A 27,561-nucleotide genomic window follows, 5' to 3' on the forward strand; every position below is an offset into this window, starting at 1 on the left:
GCTAAGGCTCTTATACCAGAGCCGGGCTTAAGGCTTGCTGTGGAAAGTGCTTGCGTGGTGGGGAGGGAGACAGAGAAGGGAGAGAAGCTGTGAGGAGACTTAGAAGGGCAAGAGGTTAGTTTATCTATCCTTCCCAGGTAAGTTGGTGTGTTGGTTGCACGTTGGCAGGGAGGCCTCCTCTCGGGGAACAGGCAAAAAAAACCTAGAAGAGGAGTGAGGAACAAAGGGCTACAACTTGCATGTATGAGAGTCTGTAGGATAGTGATCCAAACAGTTTCCGAAGCTTTGGCTTTGGCTAGAGAGATGTGTATATATTGAAACATGCCCTGAGGCAGTTTCCAAGCCATTCTGTTTAGCCAGAGGGAGGCAGATTTCATGAAAGACAAAGAAATCTATTGCCCCTTGAACTTAATCACTCCAAGGGTAGCTTGCCCAACAAAGGCAGGAGGAAGCTATGTGTGATGGACCTGGTGAAAAGGACTGTGCTTGGTTGATTATCTTAAGACCAGGTGTGGAAGGATTATACATCTATAGTTTTTAGAGCCTCTCCGCTGAGTCCTTGCCAGACAATTCTGTTAATTCATGACGAGTTTGGAAAATGTGCCACGTTAATCTGCATTACTCCCAAGAGAGCTTCACTGTTATCTCTTTTAGATGAAGAAATCCCTCCTGTCAGTGAGTTGCCTTTGAAGTAGGGTCTGAATAGTCTGGTGTTCCTTGTTAGCAGCAAGGCATGTGTGTGTCCTGGTCTGTCTTGATAGCTTAGACCTGAAGGGACACTGCCAGCATAACCTGTGCTATCAACCTGTTTTGAGCCAAGAATCCAGTTCTTTTGACTAGGCAGAGTAAAGTGGGTAATAAGATAGTGAGCCCATGATCCAGTGCGATTGAGACATTTGGCTAGAGGGGTGCTCTCTGTGCTACCCTGAAATATGGCTTGCTGGCAACAATACCTTTGTCTCAATTCAGCTACTTTCAACAAACCAAGACATGTGATTGTCTGCAGTGCCATCTTCAGGTTCTCCACATATCTTGGATTGGGAGAACCTCAGGTTCTGCATTATGCATGAACCTACCTAGGCTGTATCTACTCTATAAACTTAAACTGGTTTAACAGTCATTTCCTCTTCCCAGGGAATCCTGGGAACAGTAGTTTCATGAATGGGGCTATGGATTTTTAACCAAGCTCTCAGCATCTCTCAGCAAACTACAATTCCCTGATCTTTGGTGAGCCATCATTATAGCAGCAATAATAGTAAGGCTGTTATAAAACCAATGTAAGTTTTTAATGTGTGGATATAATATTCACAGAATTTGTAACTACACGAAAGGAAGTCAAATATTTATTTGTTCTTTGGATTCCAGCCAGATTGTTTTTTGTCTGCTGCATTTCTCAGCTGCCATGCTAGGAAAATAAATACATTGAAATCACTTGTGATCCTTTCAAGATTTTTTGGCTGTTGTTTTTATAATCTGGCAATATGTGTGTGTGTATCTAGATCTAGATATAAAAATGAATGAATGGCTCCCTGTCCCAAAAGGGCTCACAATCTAGAAAAGAAACATAAGGTAGACACCAGCAACAGCCACTGTTGAATGCTGGGATGAGAATGCTGGAATGAGGAATGAATGCTGGAATGAGGGATGCTATGCTGGGGTTGGATTATCCCCCCCCCCCCGCTAAAAAAAAGAGAGAGAATCGCCACTTTTAAAAGGTGCCTCTTTGCTCCGTTAGCAGGGGTTGTAATCTTTGTCAGTGCAGCTATTGGTCTCGCTAGAAACTGTAATGGGTAGGAAACATTTATTTCTCTGGGTACTATAATTTCTGAGATGCTGACAAATTGGAGGATGTTCAGAGAAGAGCAACTGGAACGAGAGGGAGAGGCTGAAGGGACTGAGTTATGAGGGAAGATTAAGCTAGCTAAATACGTGTAGCTTGGCCAAATAATGATTAAGGGGGAATAGGGTAACAGCATCTACTAACTGAAGGCTCTTGACACCACAGAGGTTGAGAAAAAATTATTTCACGTGGAAGTTAGGTTTATAACTAGGAATAAAAGGAGAAAATGGAGGGAAGGAATGTGAGCAGCAAGGGCATCCTGGCAGTGAGATGTGTTCAGTCATAGCATAGATTCCCTGAGGAATTGACTGAAATCTTTCCTTGCATGGGCAACTTGAAATTAGCTTTGACAGATACTGGCATGTACAGAATAGTGATTCTGCCTTCCTTTTTTCAAGGAACTAATAAATCTCTCCCCCAACCCCCTTCTTAATTTCTTCCTTTCTGTGATATGGGATTATCAATTTATTGCAGAAAAATATATGGTAACGAGAAAAAGACATAGAAGGGGGGGAACCCCTATCATAAGAAACTTGGCGAGTGACTATTTCTCTCTTAAAATATGTCATTATGGAAATGGAACTGAAAGTATAATTTTCTAAGTTCAGTTCTGTAATGAGGTGTAGGCTAAAAGAAGCCAGCCTATTCACTGAGGATGGTTTCAGGCTTGGTGAGATAACAGGCCTCCCCGATACTGGCTGGCTTGAAATAAGTTTGATAAATCTTCCGGCAAAATGGAGAGCAGGGCATCTGGACCAAGATTAGACTTCGGGATGTCACCATTTTGAAATTTAATTAGCAAGCACAATGGGGGTATAGTGAGAGCATTGCCTATATCAACATGGCAGTGACCTTCATTATCCTCCTGTTTTTATTGTTGTAGTGATCATTGCTTGTGATGTTAATATTTTGTGTTTAATATTTGAACGCTAATCAAAATATTAATTGGTTTTGTGGATAATTAATTAGTTGTGTGTGTGTTTTTAAAGTTTCTTAGCCACCTTGAAAACTTTTGCTGAAAGTCTGCAAAGAAATCTTTAGAGTCCATAAACAAAACACAGCAATTCAGCAACAGAGACTAACACAGCAGTGCCTGGACACAGAGCTTTAAAAAACGAAAACCCAGAACAGCACAGTGGTCCGAGCTAGCTTGTGCATCACCACACACCCCTATGCATTTTCCTTGTCTGTGCAAGCATATTTTCTTGCCTAGAGTCACATTCCATGACATTGAGAAGCCCACACAGCATGGGAGAAAATGATCAGGTGGGAATTTGACAGCACTATTGCGGAAGAGTGTTATATTCATTGGTGAAAACTCTGTGGAGTCTGCAAGAAGTGTCATTGACAGTGCAAGGAGAAATGGGTATGCTTGATCAGGGACTGGGTTCAAGAGGAGCCTGGATGTCTCACTTTACTTTTCTTATTGTTATCAGTCACTTTTTATACCATCTAACACAAAACAACTTATTTGCATGACTTGGATTTTTGACCTGCACAAATGTTTATTTATTTATTTTTATTTTTTTAATTTAATTTGATTTGATTTATATACCGCCCTTCGAAAATGGCTCAGGGCGGTTTACAGTTAAAACAGTTTAGAATTTTAACTGCTCATTTTGTATCAGGCTCTGCCAGGACGGTAAACCATAACAGAAGCTTTCTCACTGGAAATCTGAGAGAATAGAAAAGTCTTGGTTCCTAAATGTAAACCATGTTTGTTCCAAGCAGACATCTGTAGGGAGGGTATTCCAAACATGTGGTACCACCACCAAAAGGGCTCTGTCTCCAGCCAACACTCACATCACCTCTGAAGTTGTAGGGGATGAACCCAGAGCAGAATATGTGTAGATTATCTAACTGCAGTGATTTCTTATAGCTGCTTCCTCTAATGTGTCAGGGATGTGTGGGTCAGGATTTCAAGTGTTCTGATGGAAGGGCCAAAGGAAAGTAGGTAGTCCAGGTCAGGTCAAAGTCAAGATCCAGAAGGAACACAGATCAGAAGCAGGTATCCAGTCAGGTCCAACTAAAGTTAAGGTCCAGAGCAGTGAAGAAGAACAGAGAGTCCAGAAGCCCATACATAAGCAAGGTCATGCAGATGGCCAGCTTCCAAAAGCCAACAGACATAGCATAGCTATATGGCCACCCTAGCACAAGTTTCTCAGACTGAGTAGGTCAGCCAGATCCCTACTGGCTCCCAAGATCACATGGTCTGGCTGGGCTGTAATACCCACACTGGCCATTATCTGGGTGGCACTACAGTGCAGTGCTGATGGCACAGGGAATAAGATGACTGGGTTTTGCTTCTATTTTCTGTGGTTGAATCCTCCTGGTACATACTGCCACATGGTACCTCTGGTACCAGGAGGAACCTCTTCACTTGTGAAAGAACTGCCCTCATCTGCTGAAAAAAGATCTTGGTTTTGTTAGTGTGTGGTCCCCCTCAACTCCTGTGGTAAACTACTGCAGTAGCGTTCCTTCTCAGCAAATAGATTTTGTTACAAACAAACTCACCATTGATTTAGTAATAAGCTCAGCAATTCTAAGACCTTGACTTAGGCGCTGGGGTTATGTTATAGTTCTTTGCTGCCTAATCGGCATTCAGCTACATTTGTCTCTCTTCTCAGATCATTTTGATGTAGCGTGAAACAGAAATATGTTTTCTGTGTTACAGTTGTACAACACCGCCAATGATTTGATGACATCCACACAAAGGGGCAAATGCTTCAAAAGGTTGCTCCAACAGCTTATTTTTCAGCAAAAGGATATTTGTCTTTTTGCCTTGTTTTATTTTATCCATACAAAAGGGAGGGAGAAATCACAGAAATACAGGACAAAAGAAACATTGTGCCCCCCATCTTGTTACTTTGATCATTATATTTTGCACTTAATATTTAATTTTTTTAAAATGCAGCAAATTGAAGCATACCTAAATATAAATTTCCTTTTCAGTTTTGAATACCATACAGATTGTGGATATATAATTAAGGTTTTGTCAATGACAAAAATAGTATAACATTTATTTCTGAGTAGAAAAGTAAAAACTACAGAACTAGCTCTTTGGCAAATGATCTAATTCACAGTGAATTTGCATAAGTGAAGACATCTCTTCTGTGAGAAAATAAGCAGAGGATAACATAGTTTCATAGAAAAGGTCCAAGGCTGTGATCTTAAAAAAAATAAAAAAATCTAAGCTGGTATATGTAGAAACAATTCTAAATTCTAAATGCTGAGAGAAGTCAAATGAATTTTCTCAGCATGTGCCCCTTCCTTTTGCTACAACTGCTTTGTGAAATTTTTGTGAAAAGCTATATAGTAATAATGACTGACATCCTGACTAATGAACCACTGGTGTAACAGGAGAACTGCTGGTGCTTCTGAAAAGTTCAGATAATTCACTTCCACTGATGGCTCAATGGTGGAACAAAATTTGATGACCCCCTCTTCCTTAGGAAATGCTCAGTGCCACACAAAAATGCATCCCTGACAGCCATGCAGCCCTCAAGGACATATTTTCAGGTGATACAGTAGGCTTTTGGAGGAAGGGGAGGTTATCAAATCCACCCTGCCCACACACACACACACACACTGCCACACAGGGGCATAACCACAATAAGGCAAGGGGAGACAGTTGTCTGGGGGCCCACTCTTTATTTTAAGGGCAGAAAGCAGCTTTATGGGAGGGTGAAATTTCCAGTAGGAAAACAGTGTGAGGTGAAAGAGTTCACCTTCCCCGCTCTGTGGTTCTGATCAGGATTTGACCCCTTGCAATTGTTTTGTGTGAAAGAGGAGATGCCTTTAAAAAATATATTTAAACAAACATAGTTCAAGCCTAACATATTATAAATCTGGCTTTTTGCTCCAGGAGACAGGGAAAGAAATAAAATCTACATTTATGCATTTTAAAAAACTGACAGACACCTCAGCCTAGCATAATATTCTGCATGATTTTTTTTGCCACTTTAAAAAAAGTCATAGTAACTATCTACATTGGCTACCACAAACTCCTGAAAGTAAGGTTTATTAAGGAGACACAGCTTTTTCCAGAGAGAGGCATGAATAGCACTGCATTAATGTTGCTTAGAATTTTGGCTTGAGGCATTGGAAACATCAACTTTTTAATGAAAACTCAAAGCGTCTGTAGCAATGTGAAAAATTTAGCATTGTTTTATTTCCCCATATTGCTTTTTAACAGCTTGAAGGGGGAAAAAAGGCAGGGAACCCGCCGTTTCATTTTAAACAATTCTGGGTTAATTTACAAAGAAATTAGCGGCAAGGCAAGTTTTTAAAAAGTAATAGGCTGATATTAGTGGCCCAAGTCACACAACATCAGGCCTACAAAATAGTCACTTATTTTCTATGCAAGAGTTAACCAATTTGTTCTAATGTTTGCCTTTTCCCACAAAGATTCCAGTGGGGAGAGGGCCACATCATAAACTGTTGTCTACTGGCATCATGTGTTGTCAGGATGATTGCCACATGGTATAGCTCAGAGTACAACATTAAAGGATTTTACTTGCATTTTCCTCCCCCACACCCCATGATTAAGAAAAGTAGAATGGTGCAGAGAGGATACCCTAATTACATGGGAGTGAAACTGATCAGAATAGATATAATCTAAACTGACCCAATGTGTTGGCGCTAAATTATAGTGTCACCGTGTACAAGTTCTATTATTTACCAGAGAGAATGGGGCCCCCACAAGCGGGGCTCCCTTGATTTGGATGGTCTACCTCATGAGAGTGCAGTCTGATCGAGGACCAAAGCTCACTGAGCCTCTGAGCCTCTCCAATGGACTGGCCCTCTCATGAGAGGGTTAATCCCTGAGCAGCAAGTCAACACAGGGGCAGGAGTGTGCTTGGGTGTTCCTGGACTACTTTGCTGGGGTCTGCCATTGCAAGAGCTTCCTTGGTCACAGTGGACCAGACCCAGGATCCATTGCCCTCCCTCATATACATATCCCCTCATAGGAAGTCATCATGATCACTGATCCCAGAATAACAGAAAAATAGTGCCCCTCTGTATACCCCCAGTGCCAGTAATTTTGCTTGTGTGAGACTGTTTTGCTGCAGGGCTCTTAAGAGGGTGGTGGTGCAATTGGTGTCAGGGTAGGGCTTGAATGTCATTTAAAAGGATTTAAATGCCTTTTCACTGCTGAGGGCAGGTGACCCATTCTGAAAAGGCATGATTGCACTAAGCACACCCCCTTGAAGACTGTGGCCAATGGCTGCCACTCTGCAGATGTTCTGATGCCTTGCCCACAGTCTGGTGATGCAAGCACTACAAAGTTTGCTGGGATACAGCCTCAGTGGACCAGGAAGAGGGAGTGGCTCCCCTGTCCTGAAATTAGAGGTTGCTGAGCTACAGTTGGACAAATGTCTGCGATGCAATTCACAGTTACAAAAATTAACCTCAGGTTCATCTACCTGTGGTTTGCCATTACGTGCGAATATGACCAATGTTTATCCCGGACTGTACCTCTTCAAGTTGGAAGTGGGAGATTACATATTTGAATTCTTCTGAATAATTTAGTCAAGACATCAGTCATTGTCTGCAGTGGGTATCATTTGTCTCTTAACAAAAATGGAAGTCCTGTTGAGAGTCTGAAGCTCACAAAGCCAGTGTGGTGTAGTGGTTAGAGTGCTGGAATAGGACCGGGGAGACCCGAGTTGAAATCCCCATTCAGCCATGATACTTGCTGGGTGACTCTGGGCCAGTCACTTCTCTCTCAGCCTAACCTACTTCACAGGGTTGTTGTGAGGAGGAACCTAAGTATGTAGTACACCGCTCTGGGCTCCTTGGAGGAAGAGCGAGATATAAAATGTAATTTTTTTTAAATTAAATTAAATTAAAATTAAAGAAACTCTAGACTTTGTGGACCGAGTTGGCATGACCTGGGAGTCTGGGACTAGATTTTACACAGAATTTTGCCTAAACTAAAAGTCTGAAGCAAAGTTGACGTTTCCTTTTCTGTAGAAACATTTGAGAAATGTTGGATGAAGCAGGAAAGGAACTCAATAAGACTGTGGTCATTAATCTGGAGTATTCCCTCAACCTATAATTGTTAGAGATGCACTAAACTAAGGTTGGTGATGGAATTGGCTCAGATGTTATGGTGCTGCCCAATCATAACATAACTTGGAAAGAGACAGAGAATTAATATGGTCCTTGGCTCACAGGTGCAACAATTTGGCATTGGATTATATTCTTGTTTATATTGTTTGAAGCAGAGAGAGTTGAGAGCATAGTCAATTTTTTTTTCATTGAGCAAAGATTGTGGGCACAATCATCCCTGTGTTGGCATGGATCAGCAAAGGATGGAATGGGCACATTGGCCATCTCAAGAATGGAAGGTGAATCTACCATATACTCATTGTGGCTTGCACATAGGACTCAAGCCAGAGTCTCAGGAAAGAAAGCAATGGCTGGTTGGATGAATGTATGCACACTTATATCTTGTTTCCCACAGTGAAACACATGTATGGACTCCCCTGCCCCCTCCACCCCAAAGTCTTGCCAAGGAGAAGGAAGAGAGTTCCATTAAGCCTTGTTTCTGAACAATCCTTACATGAGTTGTTGTACCCACAAAAAGTGTGGATTGTGCCCTATGTGTATAAATGATTGTATGGGAGTATTTAATCAGCACCAAAATACAATTGATTTGTTTTTCTTTTGCAAGGCAGAGAAGGGAAGAATAGGTGGATACAAGGTGTCTGTCTGCTAAACAATATAGCATTTTTAAAATTTTTAAATGAGGTTCATTCCTAATCTCCTCTTGAATTCCTTGCTTGTGTTTTATAGAACGCAGTAGACTGTTTCCCTTTGGATATTTTCATGGACCCTCATAGAAAAGTTAAGTCAAAACTTGGCAAGGCCTTTAAAACAATGGCTATACCTTTTCATATAGCTGGCTATCAAAAGATGTAAAATCTCCTAAGCAAAAAGAAGTGACCATTTAAAGGACCTGAATTGTTGACATTCCTCAAAGGATGACACCTGAACCACAGCTTCAACGACAAAGCCCCTGAACTACGAGCCAGGATATTACTCTCATGTGACGGAGAATATAATAAGGAAAAAAAATTTCTTTTGAAAAAAATGAACAGAGATACTTTTGTGCAATTTCTTGATTCCGAGAAGGGACCTTTATGGGAGCACACTGAAAAGCTGCACTTAAGACATGAAAGAAGCTTGTGGGCTGAAATTTGGTGATCTAATAAAGGGCATTGCTGACGATGGTGGTTTTAATGTCTGAGGGAAGGCAAAGTGATGCTCTGAAAAAGTAGCTCCTGGCTTTCAAATTATACCAGTCTGCTGTGTGTGTGTATACAAAGATCATATTTCCAAAGGTTCTCTGACCAACTTGATTACCTGAAGCTGAATTTGTTCTGAAACATGCATGAATTCTGTCATCATTTGAGTTGCTCCCTGAATGTTTACAGGAGGAAAGACTCATCCACTGATAGCTGAAATATACTGAGGTCATTCACACAATCAGAAAATGTGTTCTATCCAGGTTTGGGAGCTGTGTGTGCTCCCAATTTTCAGTTGTGTGGAAGCAAGGTAAGAGGAAAACCTGAGCAGAAGTGATTGTGTGGAAGCAAGGTAGGAGGAAAAGCTACCCAGGCTTTCCAACTACCTTGTGTCCACACAATCACTTCTACCCAGGTTTTCCACTTGGAAAGCCCGGTTTCACCTGCCCATGTGAATAGCTTCAGGTGGAAAACCTGGGAAGAAGTGATTGTGTGAACACAAGGTAGGAGGAAAGCTTGGGTAGCTTTCCCTCCTATCTTGCTTTCACACAATGAGGAGATTCTCACGATCAGCAAAAAGCAGGCTAAGGGAGCCTAGCCCACTTTTGCCCCATCGTCTGCTGCCACGGGAGCTGCACGGCTCCCAGCAGCAAACTCTCCGAATTCCCCCTCCCCTTAGCTGAGGATAGTGGAGCGAGCACTCTGCTAACCCCGTCTATTTGATTGTGTGTTGCCACGTTGTGGCTCCGCGGCACGGCAAGACCCCTGCGGAGACCCCTGTTGGGAGGCTGAAACAAACCTCCAGACCCAGGGGGGTGTCTCTCCAGGATGCCCCGTGCGCTCTTGTGGGGCATTCTGGAACTTCTGGGGGCTGCGTGGCCCCCGATCCCCGCAGCCCCTGCCAGTGTTGGAGCTGGCAGTTGTGTGGGTGGCCGATTTGGCCGCCCAGGGCTGCTTCCCTGCTCATCTGCGGGGAGAGTGGGCTAAGCCTGCTCTCCCCGCATCCCCCCTAGAGGCGAGACTCACTGATCGTGAGACTCAGCTCAATCACTTCTATCCAGGTTTTCACTGCTACCTAAGGCAGCCCAGCCCGGTTTGCCTGCACATACGTACCGCTGGGATCATGCTCCAACATGGCAACTTGCCGCTCCCCCCCCCCGCCTACCTCTCTCATTCACTTGAAAGACATTCAGCTCATTACCACCATGGCCGCCTGCTGGAAAATGGCAGTGGGCAGGTGGTGGCTGGAGCAGTAACAACAGGAGGAGCAGCAACAACAACAACAGGAGGAGCAACAACACCACAACAGGTGAGGAGTCCTCGATGGCCACTCCTTTCATAGTAGCCCAGGGTGGCCCATGTTCTCAGAACGTGTTTGCCCAATTATGGTTACACCCCTGGAAAAAGTAGAATCAGTTTCAGTTTCATATGACTCCAGGTGTCAACCTCATGGGCTCAGACTGAGACCTAGCATACAGAGCAAATGGATAATTTCTGAGATCCCTTTTCAGGCACAGAAAGGACCCAGGGTATACAACTGTAGTCACTGCAATTGGCAAACATTAAACCTCTGGACTGATGAGGCTCGGTATCAACAAAACAAGGCCTTCTGCTTGCTGTCCTTCAGGCTTCAGCCACTTACCTCAGTCAGGGACCCTGAACACACACACACTCCTCTAGGTCTGGATTATGGATTCCTGTATGCCCTGTTATAGCTCAGATATGCCAGATTTTCCCCTGCCCCAACCAGCAGCCACCCACCATGTCCACTGGAGCAGAGAAGCTCACTGTGTGATGGCCAATATTCATGTGGTGAGTGGTGCTGCATGGCCACACAGCTGAGTGTATGTGTTGGAATCTCAACACAGAGTGCTGGTACCTATGGCAAAGGTATAACATTGCCCAGCTCTGTGTATTATCTGTGAGCAATGTAACTCATTCATTCACCTTCAGATTTCAGGTATGTTATGTGATTATGGAAGAAAGGCTTTTTTCAATTATATATGAAAAATTGTGTGTGTGTGTGTGTGTGTGTTTATACATAGTTATAGTTATATTGTTTCTGTAAGGATCAGGCCAAGGCCTTTGACTCCCCTGTTCTTCTGAATCTGGGCCTGGAAAGTGTGTTCTTATGATCCCTCAGGCAAGTGTAGTTGTGTGTGATGATCCCCCCTCTGGAGTGTAAGTGTACACAGCCCATGATTGTTCCAAAGGCTAGGTGGTAGATCTCTGACCTGGAGGTTCCTGCATCAAGCACCAGGATCCCTGATTGTTTATTTCTAAATATCAACCCAGTTAATAAAGTTCAGTAGAACATTCTGCTGATTTGATTATGATGGTAGCCCATTCTTCAGCTGGAGAAGAAGTTCATATGTGACCTTGCAGAAGGCTGAAATATGAACACACGGAAATAATTGGCCTGTTCCAAATAAGGCGAATCCATGAGTCCAGCTTTCATTTTAATTAGGGCTTACATTTTATCTCAGCTGAGCTGGTAATGAACGTGAATTGGCATATGGCACACTTTGCAAAGGTGATTTCACACAGCTTTCCAATGTAATTGATGCAAGAGAGCTCTGTTGCTGGGATCATACCCAGTATTTTTGACAGCTCTATCTATCATGCAAAGGTTGGACAGTAGGAAACAGCATTAAGAAAGAAGGGGAACCTAGGAATAAAACAATCATCTATTCACAACTTTGTTAGAGGAAATTGGGCAAAAGTCAGGATTAGAAATTGGAGAGATAGAAATAAATGGGAGGGAATGATAGGGGTTGTAAATCAAATGCATCTCTCTTGTCACAGATGAGGAATGAAATGGGATTGACAACAGAAATATATTAATTTGGCAGGATCAGAAGTTTCAGAGAGGAAAATTGATTTTGGAGGTAATAGAAATTGATCAGTTACCAAAGCATGGAATTCCCTGCTCTCAGGGCCAAACTGAACATTATATTAATAGCATGATTGGGGGTCTGCATGTTTGTCTTTAAAACAAACGTCTTGGGGACTGAGAGGGTAGGGAAGGAGTGTTGGTGGGGAAGGAGCACTGACCACCAATGGAACTTTCCTCTCCAGAGCACAGATAACAACTGTGAAGGGCCCAGATTTATCTGCTCCTGCTGGACAGCAGCAGGAGCAGATAAACATTGTAGAGTGTGTCCTGTCTGTGTAACATATAGAGCAAAGAAAAGTGAAAGGTTTTAAAGATAACTTTACTTGGGAGACGGCACTAAGAGGTCAGCACTGAACTTGCTGACTTATACACAAAAGAAGAGATACAAACATGAACAGGAAGGAGAATAGAAACTCCTAGCTAGCCCAACCAGTACAGAGAAAAGTATAGTGCCCCTTCTGGCTTTATAGTAGACTAGCTTAACTCTTGCAGAGCATCTGTGCACTAATACTTGATTGCTTCCCTCACCTCCTGCCACAGCCCCCCTCACCTCAGAGATCACCCTCACCTGAGCCACATTCCTGTTCCTCCTCCTCCAACCGGTTGCTTCCACCCCCTCACCCCTCTTGGTCACTCCTTCATCCCCCTTCATCCCCCTCACCCCTCTTGGTTGCAGCTGTAGTGTTGTTGGCGCCTATTGACCTATTGACCAAGCTCCCTATCACCAGAGACCTCCCCACCCTCCCCCCAGTCCTGCTCCTGCTCCTCCCCACAGCTGCTGCTGCTGCAGCAGCAGCAGCAGTGGTTGACCGGGCCATTCCTTGCTGCCACCATGGCCATGGTCGCTTGTTCCCCTCAGGCCTCTGACACAGGGGCATAGCAAGGTTGGAGAGGGCCCAGAGACAAGATTTTTAAATGCCCCCTCCCCCTAAGCTCAGCTCATGAACTAAAGAAATCTTAAATGAGGCTGAATAGTGGTAACAAAAAGCATACACACACACACACACACACACACACACACACACACACCCCTATGTGCCACAATAGGACAGGTTTTGTAAATTGTGGACGATGCAAGTCATTTAATGGTACTAGAGAAAGACATGCTGTTCTGGTAGCTCCAGATCTTAACACTCACATCAATTTCGGAGAATGAATACAACTGAAGGAAGCCTGGGCGGGTGTGCAGCTGGGGGAGTCAGTCATGTGACTTGCCTCTGCCTCCCCCCAGGCAGTGGGCTCCCAGATAACTGTCTCCCCTTGCCCTATTATAGTTACGCCCCTGCTCTTATAGGCCCAGGCCCGTCCTTTGCCTGCCTGCCTCCCTCTGACAATGGCCTCAGTAGCCCCAAACAGCAGCAGTGGTTGACTGGGCCCTTCCTTGCTGCCAATAGGCACCACCATGGCCGCTCGTTCCCCTCAGGCCGCTGACAAGCAGGCTTGGGCCCTTCCCTCACCCTTCCTTCTTTTAATTTATAATATCCATTTTATTGATATTGATACATTGTATCTTAACTATTTTTAAAAATTTTATTTGTTGACTTCCTGTTCTGGTTGGTGACCGTAACAATAAAGACTGGCTGACTGACTGACTCTTCTCCTCCCCCTGCTCTCCCCGCTCCCTCCCTGAGTTAACAGAACTTGTTCATCTTGTTTCCTCATCTACTTCACACAACGGCAGCCTCCTTCTCCCGAAGGGCTCTTTCCTTCCTCACGACCCCTCTCTTTGCAAACCCCTGCCCACTATTCTTTTATATATATAGAATCCTCTCCTCTACAATCAAGAACATCTTCCGACCAGTAACAGGTGCATTCCAACTGACCTTAAACATCACAGGCTCCTCCTCCCTATCTGCATATGGAATCCCCACTGCCCAATCAGGTGCGTCTGCTCACAAACTCTTGCAAGAGCTGCCACACACAGGATTAGCCATGGGTATGCCTTAGAGAATTATATGTAGAGACTGCATGCAAATTATACAGCAGGCTAAGCTGTATAACTCCCTCCCTCCCTGTATCCAGCAATACCAATCACCCAGTGCAGATGTTCATGAGATGTAAGCCTTATTCCGAAATTTGAAAAAGAAAATGCACTCATGGTTACGGCATCAGGAAGCCCACCTGTGGAGTTTCTGATTAATCCATTCCTTAATCTTCCCTAGACTGGGAGTGGGGCAGAGAGAGAACAAGCAGGAGAAGAGAAAGCTGTCTGTGTTTGTCTTGCTATGCTAAATAACCAGAAGCTTTTATTTCTCATCTATCTATCTGACTATTTCAGGGTGGTGTATACAACTTAAAACAACAAATGAAACTCAAACAAAACAAATTTTAACATAATTTTTTATGAAATAGTTTTAACAAAACCATTAAAAAACACACACAGTTTAGCAAAAGGCTTGTGACAATTATATACTCCATTGCCTGATTCTTGTGTGCTACAGCCTGCCGCTCTATGGATTCTACTGCTTCATGGTGTCACTCCCTCCCTCCACCTTGCCCTTCAAGATTAGAGAGCTGTTTGTGTTAAGAGGAAAGCACTATAACCATGATGGCCGGTGCTTCCGTGATTATTGGCCTGGTTCTCTGTGCACCCTACAAGCAGAAAATGTACAAGAGACTTGAAGTAGGGATGCGCAGAATGTTCCAGAGCTTGGAATGTTTGGACTTGAAATGGGCTGTTTTGAGTGTTCCAAACTCAGAACAGAATGCCCTTCAAACAAAGGGCCTGTTCTGAGCTTGGAACAGAACAACCCCATTCTGGGTTGGAATGTTCAGAGCATTCTGATCACCATTTTGGACTCAAAAATGGCACTCTCCTGGCCTCTGCGCATGCATAGCAGTAATCTGTGTGGTCAGCACCCCTACCAAATGGTTGCCACACGTGCACAGAGGCCAGAAGAGCACCATTTTATAGTTAAAAAATGGCAACTAGAATGTTTCAAGTGCTCCAAGATCATTCTGTTGGAACAACCAGCTTAACTGGTTGTTCCGATGGAACGTTCCAGGCATTTGTGTTTCATTCCGAGCTCAAAACAGAACACAAATGTCATTTCGTGCACATCCCTAACTTAAGGCACTGGCTCCCCCTTGGCTTTCTTTGCCTACCTGAGGAAGAGAGGTAGGCAAATCACCCATCCTCACCTTTAACAAGAACCTCTCCTTCCCAGGAGAGAGGCATCATTACTGGGTATTTTTCTGATTATTATCTCTTAATATGACTAATCTTGTTTGCTTGTGAGAAAAGATTAGCTGCATGAGAAATAACAATAAGGCCCAGCCAGCAATGACATTTGTGTAAGGCAGAGGTTCTCAAACTTGGGTTCCCTTTGTGTCTGAGGATTATGGGAATTGTAATCCAACAAAATCTGTAAGGGGTTGTAGTGAGCAGTCTACCCTCCCTCTAAAGAGTTAATAGGAAGTGAACCCTTGTCTTGACTGACAGGCTGGTGAACTCCAGAGCTCAACCAATCAGTACATCAGATGGGTGGGACCTAGAGAGCTGTTGCTGGGAATTCTGGGAAGAAGAAAGGAAGTTCTGAGCTGGAGGAGTGCAGGAGAACATGCAGCAATGGAGTTTTGCTGCAGCAGTACTGTAGATCCTGGAGAGACAGGATTGCAGGAGGCTTGATACTCATCAGGAGCTTGGTGTGTTCAAGGAAAAGGGAAGCCAGGGCAGGAGAAAGTGTTTAATAAGAATTTGCGTTAGAATGTCTGTTTCTTTGGAGTGTGCTTTGCATTTCCTTAATTGGAGTGTGCTTTGCATTTCCATAGTTATTTGCAACTAAGTAACTAGGATTTTACTGTGTAGGCTGCCCGAGTATCATTTGGGGTGCTGTTGAAGTATTCTTGTAAACAACTAAGTATTTTTAAGTTTACCTGAGCAACCAAAAGCCTCAGATGGAACCAGTCTGTAGTAATTGAAAAAGACTCTGTAACCATTTAAGCATTCTTAAATGCAACCTAAAACGGAAGCTTATGACATCTTCTTCTTGTAGCCTTTTGAATAAACTTTTTTTCCTTTGTTCTTTACCCTTTTCAAGCCTCCAAGGGTGGTTATTGACCCAAAAGGAGGAAGGGGGGATTTTCCCTTGTGCAAAACGTGTCTCAGTGAGAGCTTGGCTAGATTAACAATTTAACTCCACATACAGGCAGTAGGCCTGGGAGAACAATTGGATTTAAACACTTGCTTGTTAGCAAGGAGGAAACGGTGAATGGGAATCTTTGATTACCCCAATTCCCATTCAGAGTAGCCTGCAGGAGAGATCTGGTGGCAGCGTGTTAAATCTAGCGGAAATACAGAATAGTTTTATGAGAAGCCCACCCAGCTCGCCAGGGATGATTTAGCATTTCCCGCCTCACGTGGGCTGCTCTGAGACAAAGGCTTTAATTCATTACAGGGGTGGGGATGGAGGCTGAGACTTCCCTCCCTCCATGTGCACAGGCTCATAGCTAATTAGTAATCTTCTGGACATAAACATAACCATGCGAACTGTGCAAGGGAGATGCATATATGGAAACAGGTTTCCGAGTACACACAACTGATTCATGTGTGGTACAGTGTTTCCTCTAACAGGGATTCCCAGATGCTCTTGACTACAATTCCCAGCTTCCCCAGCTGCAATAGCCTTTGCATGGGGATTATGGGAGTTGTAGTCAACAACATCTAGGAATCCCTGTTAGAGGGAACACTGGTGTGGAAATGGGCACATCTGGATGTTTACCCCTGTCCCCACTGTAACCTTCACCTGGGACTGGGTCTGATGGAATAGGTCAGATGTCTCTTTGGATGGGGCTGTGGGGCCTCTAGCTGTAGCATCTTGCTAGTTGCTGATGACAAGAGGCAGATATGCCCTGAAAGAGCCATCTTGGTCTGTTTGAGCTGTGAATTACAGTGGGAGAAACAGAATAAAGTTTTCAAAAGTCAAACCTTGCCAGAGTACATCCATTTGTACAATGAAACTGATGACTCAGTGAATTCCAGAGTTTAAAATAAAAATATTTCTCAGTCTTGATGCTTCATGGGATAACGCTATGTCCTACTGTTTTCGCATCCTTGTTGATGTCCCTAAATAGTCCAACATCTGTTACCCCAGTGAAGTCATATATCTATTTTAATGCAATTGTTGCTTTCAGTTCTGCAGTTTATTTTGAATGTCTTCATGGTAAAAGGAAAAAGAAAAATCTCTCCCTTTCTACCTCTTCTATTTTTGTTGATAAAATCAAAGCCATTCTAATTTCAAGCTTTCCCCACACAAAGTCTTTGGCTGGCAGGAAACTGCTACAACACCCCTAGCAATTAATATTTTTAACAACTGTTTTGTTTCTTGTGGTTTTTTTTCCACAGACAAAATAAAAGAACAAATTCTGTTTACATGATAGAATTTAACTTTCTCCTCTCCTTTGGAAAAAGTTAGTGACATTTTCTCCCCCTTTTGAAAAATGTATATGATTTCTTTTTTTAACCAATAGGCACTGTGGGAGTCATTTTCTGTTTCTCTCACAATTTCAGGATTTGCTTTAGTCCAAGGGCAGAGAGATTTCAAGCTTGCAAGACCTGCTGTGTTTTCCCCCAAATCCCCAAAGCCCACACATACCACCAGGTGCAGTATTATGACTCTAGCATGCATTTAGAATTAAGGGACAAATTGTCTCTGAGCACATGCTCAGTCAGGAATTTGCTTTGTGTGCTAGAAGTGAGTTCACAGGAAAACCCCATTCCTGGTTTCCCCTCAAGCTTTCTTCATTTCAGCAACCTACTTAAGTGGCGAGGAGTTGGGGGAAGAACCTGTTGTTGTTGTGGTTGTTGCTGTTCATTTTAAATAACCGGGAGTCAGAAATCTTGCCAATTTACTTCACATCCCTCATATTTCTACTGTATACTCTGACCTACCTGCTGTTTACTCCTGTTGTGGAACATAGCAATTATGTTTTGTTAACTCACTGAGGCTGTTCTCATGAGCTTCCAAGACCAGACTAGGGAAGAAGCTGGGCATTTATATGAGGTTAAGGGAGTGAACGCTCTCTTAACCCCATTCAATTGACTGTGTGTCAGCGCCGGCTATTTTCAGCTGGCGCTGAAACACTGACAGGCACCTGCCCAACCTGGGATGTGTGTGTGTCCCACAATGCACCGCACACTTGCGTGGTGCACTGTGGGATTTCTGAGGCCCAGGACAACATGTCCTGACCCCCGCACCTCTGCACTGCCCGTTGCAGCCATGGACTGTCTGGGCGCATGATTTGCACGTCCAGCAACTCCATATTGTTTGTCTGTGGGGAAGGCAAACTTTTGCTTCCTTCCTCACTGCCCCCCTTCAAGATCTCTCACTCAGTTGTGAGAAAGGGCTCACAGGTGGTTCCCAACTCTTTGGTATGGTTCACAGAATCATTCAAAGCTAGGTTTAATGTGGTTTGTTGACATGAGTGGGTTTGGGTGGACCCATGTCAAGGCAGGCATCACAGATTCATCTCAGGTCATAAACCACCATGCTGTGGGCTCACACAATCATGCTAATGTCAGTAACCCACATTAAACATTGAGGCGGGTCTCACGATCCGTGAGACCCGCTTTGTCTGGGTTAGCGGGGAGAGCGAGCTAAGCCCACTTTCCCCGCAGATGATCGGGAAGCCCTGCTGGGGCAGCCGAATTGGCCGCCCACACAACTGCCAACTCCGTGACGGAGCTGGTGGGGGTTGGGGAGTTCGGGGGCTACACGGCCCCCAGAAGTTCCAGCATGGCCTGCGTGAGCACAACAGGGCATGCTGGAGAGACCCCCGAGCTGGGAGGATGCTTTTGAGCCTCACGGCCAGGAGTCTACTCGTGAGTAACCATGGCATGGAGACACGCCTCGGCAACTCATGAGCAAAAAAATCAGGTTTGCGGAGCGCTTGCTCCGCAAACCCGGTTTAAGGGGAGGGTTACTTGAGCGGGTTACTTGTTCAGGAACCACCGGGCTCGCAGCCGAGCCTGGTGGTTCACACGGTATGCAAAAATCGGGCTAGGCTCCCTTAGCCCGATTTTTGCAGACCGTGTAAATAGCCTCTTGGATTCAAACAACTGTGTGTGAACCAGGCTTGTGTGTCTGTGTATGCTCCTTAGGACTCATATGTACTTTCATTAAACACTTCGAGCTTGCAGGGATGGAAACTGTGATCTATGTTTTAGTATGTATAGCTTTAAGTAAGCTTGCAAGAGTTAGCCTTCTTTCCCCCACTCGAAGCCTCTGTAAGTGAGGGTCTCTCCCGCCCTCTCCACTTGTGTAATAGAGCTCTTCATGACTTACTGTTTCCTTGTGGTTAGAAATAATAAAGAAGCCTGTTGCTTCATCATAAGTAAATAACTATGTTAAAAATAAATAAATAATAGATAAGGAAGTTGCTGGAACTGAAACCATTCAAAAACAGGGTTTTTTCCTGGACTCAGAATACTTTTTAAATGCATCAGGTGCTTTTGCTGGTGTCTGGTTTCCTGGGTCTGCATAGATCTCAGAGGAGTTGTTATATATTTCTAACACCCTTTCTTCTCTATCATGCAGCATCACCACAATTTTGTAGTCCTCTGACTCATACTTAGCTTTTGTAACTGCTAGGTATAAAGGTAATTTCTGCTCCCATTTAATCCAATTTTCTCCTGAATTCCCAGGGAAGCTTAGTACAGAGAGAGGCTTAAAATGCTCCATCCTTTGGGTTGCTGGGCCAGAAACACTGCTACAGGTGTTTCTGTGTGGAGTGTAATCTACATCTGACACCATGCACTGTGGGAGGTAAGCTTACTCGTTCAGCGTGCCTTGGACCCCACGGCACTGCTCTCCAGGCAGCACAAAGGAGAGTCTGGTAACTTTAGCAACAGGCCTTATAATTATTATCAAGCCTGAGAAAATAGGTCTCTTGAAGAGCTCCATTATATATACTCAGAGCAGGATCCCATCCGCACAGGCCTCAACCAAAGAAATTGCTCTTCATTATCCCTACATGGAATCTTCTTTTGTGGATGTGATACACGGAACTATGTTGCTGAAGTAACACACAATATGGCATGTTGCAATGGTCACCTATCCAGGTGCTTGGAATTACCACGCAGAGGGAAAATGCACATGGAAATTTTACACGGACATTTGAAGCTTCTCTCCTAAAGCCAGAGAAGGCCACATACAAAGTATGTCACAGTGTGTTGCCATAGTAACAGACCATAGAAGGTCACATAGTATGTACCATATTCTCTATGAAAACAGCCAGGAAGGCCCTTTATGCAGGTGCCATGTTGAAAGAGGGTTACCTTTCTAATGTGGCAATGCAATTTGCAAATGTGCGTCTTTATGTGGTGAGGAGTACAATTCAAAGACAAAAATTGTTGTTAGAGCATGTTATTGGGTTATGTTATAAAAACATAAGTAATGTCCTGCTGGATCAGGCCAAAGGCCCATCTAGTCCAGCGTCCTGCTTCACACAGTGGCCAATCGGATGCATCCAGGAAGCACGAAAGTGGGAAAAGAGGTTTGCTTTTCCACTCCTGCTTTTGGTATTCAGGGGCATGCCACCTCTGATTCTGATGGAAATACATAGCTATCAAAGCTAGTAGCCATTGATAGCCCTATCCTCCATGAATTTGTCCAATCCAAAATTAATTTAAAGATTTATTTTTCCATTTATTGGAATCCAGTGGTCCTCTGGATCACTCTAGCTAACTGGCTTTCTCCCTTCTGAGAATTCTAAGAGCAGGATTTTAGGGCACCCATCACCCAAAGAGCACCTGTCAAGGTGGGCTCTAGGAGGGCACCCAAGGCTCCTCACAAAAGGTAAAACCATCAGTAGCCACACCTGTCCCCCATCAAACACCAACAATTTGAAGCAGCAAATAAAAACAGTACTTTAAACATCTCAGAAAGTAATATGCACTAACAGAAAAGCCACAGAATCCAATGCCAAAGCATTGTACCCCATAGGGATGATCAGCCTAAGTCAAAAGGCCTTCTGGAAGAGGTCTTTAGCTAGGTTCCTGAAGACAGGAAGGGTTGTGAGAAGATGCACCTCCCAGAGGAGGCAATTCCATAGAAAGGTTACAACTACTGAGAAGGCCATGTCCCAGATATGTGTGATGCTCCCCTTCAAAAGCAGAGGAACTCCAAGTAAGGTCTTCCCTAATGACCTCAACATGCAGACAGAATTTTATGGAGTTCCGAGTGAATGTAGAAGGAAAGCCTGCCCTTGACAGAAGCTCTTCAGTTGATGGGTGCCCTGAAATCCTGCTCTTAGAATTCCCAGTGGGAAGAAAACGAGTTGGCTACAGTGTTGCAGATTACTCTTGGATTCCAATAAATGAACCACCTACCACAGCAACAGACCATCCTCCTTCTTCCTAATGCTTGCACTGAAGGAGTCTTACTCTATAGCATTAATGTCAGCAATCTCCAAGGTCACACCTCCCACTATCTGGCTCCCAAAATAGCTCCTAAGACAAAATAAGCTCACTATTAAAAACCAATTTTATAACTGGTTTTATAATTGGAGGAAAGCTGGTCTTGTTTTAATTGATTGATTGATTAAGTGCCATCAAATCAGTGTCAGCTCTTAGCGACCACAGAGATAGATTCTCTCCAGGATGATTTGTCTTCCACTTGGCCTTTAAGGTCTCTCAGTGATGCATTCATTGCTGTCATAATCGAGTCCATCCATCTTGCTTTTGGCTGTCCTCTTCTTCCCTTTCCTTCAACTTTCCCCAGCATTATAGACTTCTCAAGGGAGCTGGATCTTCGCCTAATGTGTCCGAAGTATGATAGTTTGGGCCAGGTCATTTGTGCCTCGAGTGAAATTTCTGGATTGATTTGTTCTATTATCCATTTGTTTGTTTTCCTGGCTTTCCAGAGTATCCTCAAAAGTCTTCTCCAACACCAAAGTTCAAAAGCATCAATGCTTTTTCTATCTTGCTTCTTCAAAGTCCAACTTTCGCATCCATAGAGTGTCATGGGGAAAACCTTTGTCCGAACGATTCTAATCTTTGTAGGTATAGACACATCATGGCATCTAAATATCCTTTCCAAGCCCTTCATTGCAACCCTACCAAGTACAAGTCTATGGCGTGTTTCTTGACTGTTGGATCTTTTATTGTTGCTGGCTGATCCTAAAAGGCAGAAGCTATCCACCACTTCATTGTCTTCATTATCAATTCTGAGGCTGGTTGCTGTATCCATTGTCATTAGTTTAGTATTCTTTACATTTAGTTGTTTTAGCAAGCATGAATTGTCCCCTTTGCTAAGCAGGGTACACCCTGGTAGCATATGAATGGGAGACTACCTGGGAGCACTGTAAGATATTCCACTTAGAGGAAGGGGCCACTGGGAAAAGAACTTGCATGCTTGCATGTGGAAGATTGGAAGTTCCCTCCATGGCATCTCCAAGATAAGGTTGAGACAGACTCCTGCCTGCAGCCTTGGAGACACCTCTGCAAGTCTGTGCAGACAATACTGAGCTAGATGGACCAATGGTCTGATTCAGTATATGGCAGCTTCCTAAGTTCTTATAATAAAAACCATGCAGAAAATAGCAAGCAGCTGTTAAAGAGAAGCACACAAATTTAAAGTAGCAGCAAGCATTAAAAAGTCAGATATCATGCAAGAACACCCTTCCCTGTGTCTAAAGACCCCAGGCAATAGCAAATTCCACCCACTTGACCAGCCTAGTTTGGCCTATCCAGGAATCCCCTGGTCCAGTGTGGATTGTTCAAGATCAATATCACCTTTACTGCATTCAAATCATCCTGGGGTGGTGGGGACCCCCGTTAGCCTACTATCATTGTGAGGATAGAAGGGCGAATAAAGTGGGTAAGCGACAACATAGGGAAGGTTTTTTTAATCAAAGGTATTAATTATTGCAAAGTATGTAAAAACTTAAGAAAGTAAAAGGCTCACTTACCGTGCAGGGCAGTGTGGGCAGTTGCAGCACTGCCTGAGTCCCTCTCTGTGTGGAGTGCTAACAGTGTTGCAGAATCCTGCTCCGTCATAAAGTTGCAGAGTTCTGCTCTGCAGTTCTGTTCCACCACACAGCTGCACAAACTCAGTTGTGCAACACAATGCCCTTTGGGTAATAGTGGGCATTGTGCTGCACAACTGCATTTGCACCACTTTATGAAGTAGCAGAACTGCAGAGCAGAATTCTGCGAGTTTATGATGGAGCAGAATTCTGCAACACTGTTAGCGGTGTATATACACACGCAGGGGTGCAGGCGGTGCTGCAAGTGCCCACATTACCCTGTGTGGTATGTGGGCTACTGTTCTCAGATATTTCTGACACTAACAGTTCAGACACATTGGTGGTTGGTTCTGGTGAGAGGGCTGCAGAAATTTTGATTGCTTAGGAGGAACAGTTTGGGTTTCCATTCATTGAATGGAAGCCCCAGCTGGTAATGTAGCAGATTTGTAAGGAGGGAGAAAGACTGGTTATGGCCATGTGTGGGAGAGGAAACCTGAATTACTGACCTTGTTATCTCTCAACATGTAAACAAGTCTGAAGTAGAGTGTTCGGCATGTAAACGCGTATTCTTACTACTGCAAGCAAGTGTTTGAATAAATATAGTTAGGATCTGCTTGTTTGCAGGTGTGCCTCACAGGGGAAGCTGTTAGTCTGAAGAAAAACAGACACTGCAGCTACAAATTAAAGATTAATTTTATCCGTGCTCTGAGGGTTTCTTTTACTGAGTGTCTGGCAATTTTTTTTTTTTAAAAAATCCACAATATTTTTTTGGTCATTAGCATTTACAGTAGGATTGTTGCAGGCAAATGGTGAGCCAAAGGCACGGGTATGTGACTTGCATTTCTGATGACTGAGAGAGGCTGCACCTCCTCTTTTGAGATTTTCATCAACAGGGAATAGTTGTGTCTGTGTGAGCTGCCTGGATTCTTATTGATTGATTGATTGATTGAGTGCCGCCAAGTCGGTGTTGACTCTTAGCGACCACATAGATAGATTCTCTACAGGATTATATGTCTTCCACTTGACCTTTAAGTTCTCTCAGTGAGTCATTCATTGCTGTCATAATCGAATCCATCCACCTTGCTGCTGGTCATCCTCTTCTTCTCTTTCCATCAATTTTCCCCAGCATTATAAACTTCTCAAGGGAGCTGGGTCTTCACATAATGATAGTTTGAACATAGTCATTTGTGCTTCAAGTGAAAATTCTGGATTGATTTGTCCTATGATCCATTTGTTTGTTTTCCTGGCTTTCCAGGATATCCTCAAAAGTCTTCTTCAGCACCAAAGTTCAAAAGCATCAATGCTTTTTCTATCTTGCTTCTTCAAAGTCCAGCTTTCACATCCATAGAGTGTCACGGGGAAAACCACTGTACAAATGATTCTAATCTTTGTAGGTATCGACATGTCACGGCATCACATGTCACTGCATCTTTGTAGGTATAGACATGTCACGGCATTCCAAGGCCTTCATTGCAACCCTACCAAGTGCTAGTCTGAGGCAAATTTCTTGACTGCTGGATCCTTTAGTGTTGATGGTCAATCCTAAAAGGCAGAAGCTATCCACCACTGCAGTGTCTTCATTATCATTCTGAGGCTGGTTGCTGTACCCGTTGTCATTAGTTTAGTCTTCTTTACATTTAGTCATAGTCCCATTTTTTCACTGTGCTCCTTTGTTTGGTCAATGACCGTAAATAAAGATTGACTGACTGATTGACTGTGCTCCTTGACACAGGTTCCTTGGGTCAGGTTCCTTGGGTTATGCTTCTCTCTTGTCTCAGATTGAAGTCTCATATTCTGAAGCTTGGTGTCCATTCCTCACCTGGACACACAAGCCAGCAATGGGATATCAATCACCTTTTCTCCACAATCTCCTGACTGAGCTATTATTAGCAAAACAGAACATTGCACGATGTATATAGATACCTCCAGGTTCACAGGCAAGATTCCTCTGAATAACAGTCGCAGGGGAGCAGCATCAGGAGAGTGGGCATGCCTTAATCTTTGGGTTAGGGGCTTCCTAAATACATTAGTGGATTGGGGTATCAAGCATGAATTGTTTCTTGCTAAGCAGGGTCTGCCTTGGTTTGCATTTGGATGAGAGACTACATGTGAATTCTGTAAGTTATTCCCCTTAGGGATGGGACAAAAGTTCAGTGGAAGAGCATCTGAGGTCCCAGGTTAACTCCCTGGCATCTTCATGTAGGGCTGGGAGAGATTCCTGCCTGTAACATTGGAGAGCTACTGCCAGTCAGTGTTGACAATAACCAGCTAGATGGACCAGTGGTCTGACTTGGCATAAGACAGCTTTTATGTTCCTGTTTGGTGGGCCACTGTGGGAAATGGGATGCTGGAGTAGACAGGCCTTTGAACTGATCCAGCAGGGCTGTTCTTTTGTGCTTATTGAGATAGAGTGTATGAGAGAGAGTGTGGAGGAAGGAAAAGAAAAGAAGAGAGAAGGAAGGAAAAGAAAATAAAAGAAGAGAGAAGGAAGGAAAAGAAAATAAAAGAAGAGAGAAGGAAGGAAAAGAAAATAAAAGAAGAGAGAAGGAAGGAAAAGAAAATAAAAGAAGAGAGAAGGAAGGAAAAGAAAAGGTGTCTCTTATGCTGCAAGTTGATAACACATCAACATTTTTTTCAGGAATTGAAATTGAGTGGATGTGGTGTGATCAGAGCATTCTTTTAAAAAGACCAAATACTAAAACCTTGAAACAGAACAAACAACTGCTGTAAAGGGGAACATCTGTATCACAGTCAGATGGAGCTCTAAGTCCTTGTCACACGTGAATGCAGTACTATCTTCAAATATTTGCGAGTTCAGTGGCATCAAGTCATTGCAGTTTACACTCACTTTGTTGTCAGAGAGTAGTGTCTCTGAAAAAGGGTTCACTGTGGCTTAACTCTGAAGATTTTTTTCCTTCCTCTCTCATAAGACTAGCACCCAAGGTCATTCAACGAAGGTGAGTGATTGGTAGTAAGTGCAGGAAAGATGAAGGAAAGTACTGAACACAGTAATTAAGTAATGAAATCCAATATCACAAGACAACCACTAGCTCTGATGGTTTTTGAAAAGGATCATGGACAGGTATATCAACAGACAATAAGTATGATAGATAAATATCACCTAATAAGCATGGAGAGGCGATGCACCTCTGGATTCTAGAGGCTAGACTAACAACAGGGTAAGACAGAGGCGTAACTAGGGAAAACGGCGCCCGGGGCAAGCACTGAAATTGCACCCCCCCCCACTCTCCTTCCCCCCGGCTGCCCCCGGAAATATGGAAATGTGTCACAGTCATAGTCAAATGTGGGTTGTGGGCTGCATCCGTGCAAGTATACTGGGACAGGAAAAAGGAAACATGAGGCTACAAGGCTCTTTAGAAATATATATTTTAAAGAAATGTCTTGCATACTAACAGCCTAAGTTTGCAGTCCTCATGGCCAGAAAATAAATGCTTTTAAACATAGTAATAGGTTTTGTGTCCCAAAATGGAAAAGACAAGACAGGTATTCTAGTCTTTTCCATCATAGATATTCTAGTCTATTCAAGATTTATGCTTATATTATAATAGAGACTTAAATTATAATAGACATATATTCTAGTCTATCACAGATATTCTATGTTTATTAATTCTATAATAATGTCTATTTGTAGCACACTTTACGTTGGTTGTATTCCTGGGAAACTCAATGGCCACATTCAGCCACCATTATTTGAGCCATGATCTCCTCCTCTTTCTGATTCCCTCTCATACACAGTCTTAATAAATAACCTCCTGGTTTAATTAAATCACCGTTTGCCTATGCACCTGAACAGCAAAACTGAGGTTTGGGCCCTTCATATACCAGAATTGCAAACCACACTGTGTGATCCTAGTTTGGAGGGCTTACTCAGCAGTTTATTGGATGTAAGCTGTGAATGTGAATGCATCCAATTGGATTGAACGTAAGGGCAAGTTATGGTTTGATTACGTAGGAAGCTGTCTACAGAGTCAGATATTGGTCCACCTAGCTCACTATTGCCCACACTGACTGGCAGCAGCTCTCCAAGGTTTCAGGCAGGAGTTTCTCCCAGCCCTACCTGGAGGTAGGGATTGAACCTGGGATCTTCTGCATGTTATTTGCAATTACATCTGACTTGCTTGAAATTACACAGGCAAATCAAAAAGATCATGAATAAGTAGGGGTGAGATTTTTCTTTGTTTTAAAAAAGCCTTCCCAATTTCCTCTTATTTTTAAAACTCTCTCAAAGGAAAATATAAGTTTAATATGTAAAACAAAATACACATTGAATGAAAAACCGTGATTAACTTTTAAAAAACTATTAAGTATGTAATTAGAAGAATTCCATTACATTAAGATACCAATTTCTTTAAAGCCAGAAATAATACCTACTGAAACTTTAATTATTTAAACAAGGAGAGAAAAAGGCATGTTATCTTCCTTAACAAAGATTAAAATCAATTTAATTGGTTCTCCACTGCCTTGACATGATTCTCGCTGTGAGTCAAGCAACCAAAAAGGGAAATTAATATCGCAGCTGTTAATCAAGTGATATTTGTGCACTCTATCTTATTAAAGCTACAGGGGCAGAAAGAAAAACTTCCCAT

The 27,561-nt window shown here is 43.3% G+C and overlaps 1 long non-coding RNA gene across 1 annotated transcript in view; it reads left to right on the forward strand.

The window, feature by feature from the left end:
- LOC128351480 (uncharacterized) overlaps positions 1-9,073 on the forward strand; it is a 28,059-nt gene extending 18,986 nt beyond the window's left edge. Inside the window, exon 2 of the long non-coding RNA XR_008319794.1 lies at positions 8,642-9,073. This is a non-coding gene — a long non-coding RNA (uncharacterized LOC128351480). The remainder of the gene's footprint in view (positions 1-8,641) is intronic.
- The last annotated feature ends 18,488 nt before the right edge of the window (positions 9,074-27,561 follow it).

Source organism: Hemicordylus capensis, chromosome 3 (genome assembly GCF_027244095.1).
Source record: "Hemicordylus capensis ecotype Gifberg chromosome 3, rHemCap1.1.pri, whole genome shotgun sequence".
NCBI classification, from domain to species: Eukaryota; Metazoa; Chordata; class Lepidosauria; order Squamata; family Cordylidae; genus Hemicordylus; species Hemicordylus capensis.